We start from the raw sequence: 9,926 nt of genomic DNA on the forward strand, positions 1-9,926 counted from the left end.
CAGAAGGTGAATTTTAGAAAATTCGCACCCTTAGATGAAAACTTAACCTTCAGAAGGCGAGAAGTTGATCCCACAGACATTGTCCCCTGGACAGTGCTAGACAATTTGAAAACTATGATTGGCCCCTGTGAAGAGGGTCAGGGACAAAAAGTTGCCATAAAAGCAAGCCCTAAACTCCCTTTGAGAAGATAATCTGAAGAGATTTCCTTCTGGAGGTAATCTTCTGACTAGGGAGAGTCTTCGAGGGAGACTGCGGCTAAGATCCTGGGCTTGGAACTCAGCTTCAACTTGGACTCTGAACTTTGTTGGGTGAGTGAAAGGCTACTCCTTTTCTAGTTTCCTAGAGACTAGCTTCCATCTTGGAGAAGGCCATGGGGTTACTCACCACCAGCCTTCTTGGCTGAGAGCTAATTAATGTCTGCCTGGATTAAGCAGACTAAACATTTAGGTTGATAGGATAGATAACATCTCAAACCTCTTCACATTTCTCTACTTTATTGTTTCCTCTCCATTTTGTAAATATTTGTAATTAAATTTCTGACTTGAGATATAATAAATATTGGCAATTACATAATTTCATAAAATTATTATACAATCATTAAATTTAATCTGTTCAGTAGGTGCCATGTACTGTTGAAAAGAAGGTATGGAAGTTCCAGTTCCAGAGCCAAGATGGAAAAATAGAAGCAGGGAAGCTTGAAATCACCATGAGAATTCCCTCCAACAAATCTTAAAGTAATGCCACGAAATGAATGAAGGAGTAAAAGAATCAACAAGGAGACAAAGTGAAACAACTTTCAAGAAGAGAAAAACCAAAAATGTAGACAGAGAACATCTGGAGCACTGGAGTATGAGAGGAGCACAGTCAGTAAGATTATAGCAAGGAATGAAGAGCAATCCACACACTCTGACCCAACATCTGTTGTTCCAGGTATAGAACCTAAGCCCAAGGCAACATCCAGACTCTTCAACCCTGCTGGGAAGATAGAGGTCCAAACCAATGCACACCCCTTGAGGTTCCAAATGAACCTGCAGTGGGGTCCCAAATTTCAGCCCAAGGCAGTCTGTGCTGAAGCAGCCTGATCCATGAGGACCTAGAGCAAGGCCAGGGGTCCCAGCCAGGGCCTGTGGTGAGGACATAGATCCCAGTTTGGGGTAGTTGGTAGGCCCAAAGCTGGGTCTTCTGATATCTCATAAAAAACTCAAGAGCAGGACAGTTTGCTGTGTGCCTGATTTGATCAAGCCCACAATGAGACCAAAAGCCTACACATTCAAGTCTGAGGTAAGAACTTTAGCTATCAGTATCTCAAGAGTTCATTGATGGGGGCAACTGGATGGCTCAATGGATTGAGAGCCAGACCTAGAGATGAGAGGTTCTAGGTTCAAATCTAGCCTTAGACTCTTCCTAGCTGGGTAACCTGGGCAAGTCACTTAACCCACATTGCCTAGTCCTTACCACTCTTCTGCTTTTGAACCAATACACAGTATTGATTCTAAGACAGAAGGTAAGGGCTTTTAAAAAAGAGTGAATTGAATCAGCAGTGGGAAGTGACTCTCAGAGCTCCCAGCCCACAGACCATTTATATCATCTTAGAAGAACTGAAACTGGCAGAAACCCAGAAATAAAGTTAAGGGTAGCATCAAGGAAGGGCTGAAGCTTAAGAGGGTACCCTAACCTCCAGGAAAACAGAGCCTACTTATAAAAAGGTTGGAAAAATGAACAGACAACAAAAAAAGCACCTAACTATAGAGAATTTTTATGGAGATAAAGGGTAAGGCACAAACACAGACAGGGATAGTGAAAGCAAAGCTAACACATGCAAAGTCCAAAAGAAAAATATGAATTGGAAAGAGATTCTGGATAGGCTCAAAGAGGATTTCAAAAAGCAATTAAGAGAAGCAGAGGGAAAAAAGGGCAGATAAATGAAAGCAATGTAAGAAGAAATGGGCCAAATGAAAAATGAGGCTCAAAAGGGGAAAGAGGAAAATCATTTCTTAAAAATTAGAATTGAAAGGGGCCAGCTGGGTAGCTCAGTGGATTGAAAGCCAGGCCTAGAGACAGAAGGTCCTAGGTTTGAATTTGGTCTCAGACACTCCCTAGCTGTGAGATCCTGGGCAAGTCACTTAACCCCCATTGTCTAGTCCTTACCATTCTTCTGCGTTGGAACCAATACATAGTATTGATTCTCAGGTGGAAGGTAAGAATGTGTTTGTTTGTTTTTTAATTAGAATTAGACTACTACGCAGCTGGGTAGCTCAGTGGATTGAGAGTCAGGCCTAGAGACGGGAGGTCCTAGGTTCAAATCTGGCCTCAGACACTTCCCAACTGTGTGACCCTGGCCAAGACACTTCACCCCCATTGCCTACCCTTAGCACTCTTCTGCCTTGGAGCCAATACACAGTATTGGCTCCAAGATGGAAGGTAAGAGTTTTAATTATTTTTTAAAAATTGGACTACTAGAAGCTAATGATTTCATGAGTCATCAAGAAACAATAAAACAAAATCAAAAGAATTAAAAAAACACAGAGGGAAACATGAAATATCTCATTGTGGGGAAAAACCCACAACAGACCTAGAAAATAGATCCAGGAGAGATGATTTAAGAAACATTGGACTAACTGAAAACCATGATCAAAAAACAAACAAAAAAAAAACTTGGACATCATAACACAAGAAATTAGCAAAGAAAATTGCCCAGATATTCTTAAACAAAAAAAAGAGAGAGTATATTCCTTTCTATTCCCATTCAATTTTCTCCTAACTTTTCTAAAATTTCATTCACTTCATTTCTTTCTTGTTTATTTTTTGGTTCAATGTATCTAAATCTGAAAGGATGAAATTGAGGTCTCTCAATAATATAATTTTGCTTTCTGTTTCCTCCTTAAGCTCATTTAATTCCTCCTTTAAAAAATACCAATGGTCTATATCAGTGATGGACAAACTTTTTAAAGAGGGGGCCAAAGGAAAGGACATGCTCATCTGTCCATCTGTTTCTAAGGCAACTCTTTTGTAGTTTCATTGTATTGTATCCTATTCATTGTATTCATCAGATTAGGAATAATGTCACACAGCCAAATAGAACATTTCAGGGGGCCACATCTGGCCTGCAGGCCATAGTTTGCCCATCACTGGTCTATACCATTTGGTGCATATATGTTTACTATTGATATTACTTCATTGCCTATGATATTTTTTTATCAAGATACAATTTCCTTCCTTATCTCTTAATTAGATCTATTTTTGCTTAAGTGTTGTCTGCAAACATGATTGCTTCTCCCACTTTTTTTACTTCAACTAAAGCACAATAAATTTTGCTCCAGCCTCTTACCATTGCTCTGTATATATCTCCCTACCTCAAATTTATTTTTTGTAAACAACATATCACAGGATTCTGGTTTTTAATACACTCTGCTATTCATTTCCATCTTGTGGGAGAGTTTATCCCATTCATATTCAAAGTTATGATTACCATATATTCTCCTCCATCTTATTTTCCCCTTTTGATCCTGCTCTCTCTCTCTCTTTACTCTGTCCTTCTTCAAACGTCTTTTGCTTTTTTAATCATCACCCCCTGCTTTTCCTTCCTTTCTATTAACTTCCTCCCCCCTTATTCCCCTCCTATTTCTCTATAGTGTAAGATAGAATTCTATGCCCAAATGAGTATGATGGTTATTTCCTCTCTGAGCTAAGAGTAAGAAAAAGGTTTAAGCTTTGCCAGTTACCACTCACCCTCCCCTCCATTGTGATAGTTCTTTCTCTCCTCTTTAGGTAAAATAATCATCCCATTCTACCTTTCCCTTCCTTTTTCTCTCAGAGTAATTCTCTTTTTTACCTTTGATTTTTTTTGTGCATATCATGTTATTCTAATCAGCTTATTCCCACATCTTCTGTCTATGTATACTCATTCTAAGCACTCTGATAATAAAAAAAAAAATTTAAGAGTTTCAAATATTATCTTTCCATGTAGGGAAATAAACAATTTGAACTTATTGAATCCCTTATATTTTCTTTTTATCTTTTTATGCTTCTCTCGAGCCTAATATTTGAACATCAGATCTTCTCTGATCTTTTTATCTAGAATGCTAGAAAATCTTCTATTTTATTAAATGACCATTCCTCCCTGCCCCAATATTTTCAGTTTTACTGAGCAAATGATTCTGGGTTGTAAGCTTAGTTCCTTTGCATTTTGGAATATCATATTTGAATCCTTCTGATCATTTTAAGTGGAAGTTAAATCCTATGTAACCCAAACTGTGGTTCCATGATATTTGAATTGTTTCCTTCTGCCTGCTAACAGTATTTTCTCCTTGACCTGGGAGCTCTTGAATTTGGCTATAATATTCCTGGGAATTGTCATTTGGGATTTGTTTCAGGAGGTAATTGATGGATTCTTTTCATTTCTATTTTACCCTCTTATTCGAGAATATCAGGATGGCTTTTCTTTGATCATTTCTTATAATATGATATATAGACTTTGTGTGTGTGTGTGTGTGTGTCTGTGTATGTGTGTGTGTGTGTATGTGTGTGTGTGTGTTTTATCATGGCTTTCAGGTAGTCCTACAATTCTTTAATCATCTCTCTTGAACCAATATGACAGAAAAGGAAAGTGAAAATGTTGAAGGGGATGTGGCTAAATTGGGACACTAATGCATTTTTGGTGGGGTTGTGCACTGAACCAGGAGAGCATTGTACACAATAACAGCAATATGGTAGAAGGATCAGCTATGACTTAGCTATTCTCAGCAATACAATAATTCAGGACAATTCTGAAGGACTTTTGACAAAAAATTCTCACATCTCCAGAAAAAGAACTGTTAGTGTTGAGATATAGATCAAAGCATATGATTTTTCACTTTATTTGGGTTATTTGGGGGGTTTAGTTTTATGTGAGTATTCTCCTACAACAATAAACCATACAGAAATATGCTTTGGATAATAATACGTATAATCCAGATAAAATTTCTTACCATCTCTTGAAAGGGAGGGAGGGAGACAATTTGGATCTTATAACTTCATTATGTGGAAAATTGTTATCATGTGTAATTAGTAAAATAAAATATTTTTATAAAAATATCGTCTCTCCTGGATCTATTTTCAGGTCAGTCATTTTTTTCAATGAGACATTTCACATTTCTTCTACTTTTTAAAAATTCTTTTGATTTTATTTTCTTGTTTCTTAATATCTCATGAAGTCATTAGCTCCTACTTGTCCAGTTCTAATTTTAAAGTCATTATTTTTTTTCTGTGAGCTCTTGAACCTTTTTTTTCCATTTGGTTAATTCTACTTTTTAAGTAAGTCTTTTCTTCATTGGATTTTTGTACCTTTTTTCCCATTTGCCCAATCCTGCTTTGCATTGTATTTATTTCTCTTCCCCATTTTTCCTCTGTCTCCTTTGTTTTTTGAAATCCTTTTTTTGAGATCTTCCAGAGCCTGAGGCCAATTCATTTTTTCTTTGAAGTTTTCACATAGCTGCTTTGCTTTTACTGTCCTCTTCTGAGTCTGTGCCTTCTTCTTTGTCCCCATGATCATTTTCTATGGATAGGTATTATTTTTTGTTTGTTTGCTCATTTTCCCAGCCTTTTCCTCAACTTTTATTTTTATCTTAAAAATGAGCTCTGTTCTCAGGGTAGAGTGGGCACTCTCTTAAACTTCAGTTTTTCCTTGCTATTGCCCTCGGCTCTAGTGCTGGGTTTCTGCACATTTCAGTTCTTCCAAGGAGGGATGATGGCCTGTGGGCTGGGAAGTCTAAAAGCATCTCCCTCTGCTGATTCAGTCTCCCCCAAGGACTGCTGATGGCTTGCAGCGCTCAGCTCCCTCGTGCCAGGGCTTAAGGTCTCACCGCCAATGTGGGCAGTAGCTTTGGATCTCCATCTGGGTTTATACCAGCCTGATGCATAGCAAATTGCCTTGTGCTAGGGTTCAAGTCCTCACTAGAGGCTTGGGCAGAGGCGCTGGGTCTCCCCTTGAGCTTGTGCCCGCTAAATGAGCAGTCAAATGCCTGAAGTGGGCTTAGGCAGGGGCTCAGAGCCTCTGCTTGGGTCTCCACCAGCGGGGGGACCACAGATGCTTTCGTCCTTCACTCTCTCAGATGATTGATGGCTTCTCAGTGTGATATCTTGACTTCTGAATGAACTGGCTGAAATGAGGCGGACCTGCACAGTCTTCACTGCCTTTTCCAGGGTCCCTGAAGACCAGAGGCCAGACGGACATTAGCGTGACCAGGATGGCCCAGGATGCAGTGGACAACCTCAGAGTTTCCCATGTCTAACCGAGCTCCAAATGCTCAGAGCACCCGCTGCAACACCGTCCCGGCCCTCGGAACACACCATTCCCATCCACGGGGAGTCCTTCCAGGCAGGGGGCAGGCAGCCTAGCTCACCTGTGGGATGCCCCCAGCCGGTGTAGCTGCCTGCTCAGACGGCTCTACCCGGGGGTGGCCGCCGAGCTGCTGCAGTGTCCTGGAGCCATGGGGTCTCACCAGAAAAGGGGCCTTTGGGCACCGAAGGTGGATGAGCAGCCCTGAAAAGGGCTCAGCAAGTCCTCCCCCGACAGGGGCTGGTCCTCTGGGTAGCTGGGGGGGGCCACAGGGCATGGAACACTTGCCTTCCTAGCAGAGATCGCATCCTCTCTGGGGGCTGGGGGGCGCCATAGTGCCCAGAACACTGGCTCTTACACTAGCGGTGCTGTTCCTCCCTGGCGGCTAGGGGGCGCCACACTCCCCAGACCATTCCCCACCCCCATCCACAGAGGTGTTGGTTCTCCCACACATCCCTTCAGAGTTCCAGAAATTGAAGGACTTGTTCAAGGCCACACTGGACTATCTCCCCCTCTCTGGCTGGCAATCCTACGCTCTCTCCACTGAACTGCACAGCCTCTATACATTTCCAGCAGCAATACAAGAAATGTCGGCTGTTCCTCCAGTGTGGTTTGTTTCTGGCTCTCAGTTTCTGGCCTGTCTCCCAAAATTCAGGCTTTCCCGGTCCATTAATCTGATTCCCATGGCGGTGCCTGTGTCTGTCTCTCTGTGTCTCTGTTTGTCTGTCTCTCTCCCAGGCCCCCCACCTGGGTGCTCCTTCCTTCTCTCCTGCTCTGTAGAAGAGGGTGAGAGCTGAAGGCACCTTTTGCTTCCTCATCACCAATGGAAGCTCCAGGATTAGGTTTCCCGTGGCCTCGCAGCCAGACAAAGTCTACACTGACAAGTCACTTTGTAGATGAGAAGAGAGCCGCAGTCTGGGGAAAGAGCCTCCAGACAGTTCTGTGAATTCAGGATTCATCTTTTCTTTCAGGCCAGGAATTGACCAAACTGTATGGAGCCGTGGGCAGGCCAAGAAGAGCTTCTCAGCATCAAACGCCCAGTTCTTTAGTCGGGGGGAGGACTGAGCCCTGCTAAGGCTTTCCCTGCCCCCTTTGGCCCAATAGCAGCAGTCCAGCCCCTCCATAAACTCTGATCTTTTTTGGTTTTCTTTTATCTCACCGAGTTCTTTTCCCTCCTACTTGGGACAGAAGTGAGGTGGTAGCCGGCCTTAAGTGGCCTTCTGCCCAACCATCTGCAAGGGCCCCCCAAGCCCAGCCACTCACTCACTCCAAGCATCCCCAAGCCATCTGCTCAGGAGTCTCCTTTCAGAGGACAGTTCACCAACTCCATAAACATTTAAAGCTGCTGATAGGCTGAATCGCCCTCAGGGAACTTAAGCCTAAAACTGGCCTTTTGCACAGATCTGAAGAGGAAATGCCATTCCATTGGCTACGAGAACCCAGGTGACAAAATTTCACCTGCCATTGCACATACCAGACCTTTCCCCCAATTTAGTCTTAGGAGGCTCAGTGATTCAGGGTCACACAGCCAGCAGGACTTAAAGGAGGCTCTATCTACTATCCCAGGGGTGTCAAATATGGGGCCCCACTCCAAAGCCAGAGAGAACCAGATTGAAATGGAATTGGGGTTGGAGGGGCAGCTAAGTAGCTCAGTTTATTGAGAGTCAGGCCTAGAGATGGAAGGTGCTGGGTTTAAATGTGGGCTCAGACACTTCCTAGCTGTGTGACCCTGGGCAAGTCACTTAACCCTCACTGCCAGCCCTTTCTGTTCTTCTGCCTTGATTCTAAGTTGGAAGGTAAAGGTTGTGGTTTATAATTTTTTAATGGAATCGGGAAATATCTAACAAAAGAAATTAAAATGCAACAAAGCGTGTCATTTTGTCATATGCTTTACATTATAATGAGCATGTATAATCCAGATCAAAAATTGCTTCCCATCTCTGGGAAGAGGGAGGAAAAGGATGGAGGGACACAATTTGGAAACTTCTGTGGAGGATTGTTATTCTATGTAACTGGCAAAATCAAATATCTTTACCAAAAAAGATGGGACTGTGTGAAGTGGAAGTTGAAGGGGACCCTGAAAATATCAAAGTACACAAGGAACTGGAAAGCCATTTCAAATGCAAAGAGACTGGTGATAGAATACTATTGTGCTCAAAGGAATAAAGAACTGGAGGAATTCCATGTGAACTAGAATGACCTCCAGGAATTGATGCAGAGTGAAAGGAGCAGAACCAGGAAAACCTTGTACACAGAGACTGATACACTGTGGTAAAATTGAACATAACAGACTTCTCTACTAGCAGCAATGCAAGGATCCAGGACAACTCTGAGGGTCTTGTGAGAAAGAAAACTAGCCAAACTCAGAGGAAGAACTGTGGGAGGGGAAACAGAAGAAAAACAACTGCTGGAATACATGGGCCGATGGGGATATGATTGGGGATGTAGACACTAAACGATAACTCTAGTCCAACTATCAATAATATGGAATTGGGTCTTCATCAAGGATACATGTAAAACCCAGTGGAATTGTGCATCAGCTGGAGGGGGTTAGGGGGGTTTGGGGAGAGGGAAAGAACATGAAACATGTAACTAGGGGAAAATATTCAAAATTAAAATTTTAAAATTTTAAAAATCAAATGCAAAGAGAGAGAGCAGAAAAACCCCTATTTATAGGAAAATACAACTCCCTGAAACATTCATCCCAGTCACATTCCAGCCTTCCAAAGGCAAATGGTCTAGGGTGGAAGTCAGGTTTTAATCTGCATACAAACCCAGGACAGTTTAGGATACATTTTGGGTGCAGGACTGACTGGGAGATTGCTCTGCTGCTCTCAGACAGGCACCCCTTTGAATGCAAATTGCACAGGCTGGGTTAGTAAAAGCTGAAGGGACTAAGAATAATTAAATTATTAAATTCAATAAACAAATAATTAAATAATTGAAGCAGCCAAGGGTAATTTATAAAAGGAACTGGGAAGGGGGTTCTGGAACAGGGAAGAGGCTATTAGCCTAGCCTCGGGTTCATAAAACTTATTCCTAAATCACTAGAGTACAATTTTAAACTACAAACTCAAAAGACATCCTCAGCCCCCAAATCCTTGGTGTAGCAAAGACCTGGCTGTTTCGGATAGTAAAGACTTCTGAGAGTGAAGAGTTTCCGCCTCCCTGGGGTCAAAGGTAATTAGGAGGCCATTGTATTCTGAATGGGGTGGAGCAATCTAGTCCGGCCAGGGATGCTGTCTGGGAGAGACTGGCTGGACGAACTCCTGCTGGGGTCCTGGAGTATCTGCTGTAGACATTAACGTCACTGATCTGTTTGAGAATCACACGCTAATTTCTCACTCCAGTTTTCTCCGTAAACTTGGGGGCTGCTGGGATGCTTGTTTAGGCTTTAGTGGTCCCCATTCTAGCTGGCTCTGCCCCACTGGACTTGGCCGCTGTTGCCTTTCAGAATGTGATGGCCGGGACCAGGCGGTTCCAGTTATTTCCTTTGCCATGAACGTTTTTTCGATTTCCCAGTCAGAGGCAGCTCCCGCCTACAGGAACTCCTCCCCGACTTGTTCCTGAGGGGCAGCGGGCTTGGGCCCCAGAGCCAGGTGACTTATC

Source organism: Gracilinanus agilis, chromosome 2, assembly GCF_016433145.1.
Source record: "Gracilinanus agilis isolate LMUSP501 chromosome 2, AgileGrace, whole genome shotgun sequence".
In the NCBI taxonomy this organism is placed as follows: Eukaryota; Metazoa; Chordata; class Mammalia; order Didelphimorphia; family Didelphidae; genus Gracilinanus; species Gracilinanus agilis.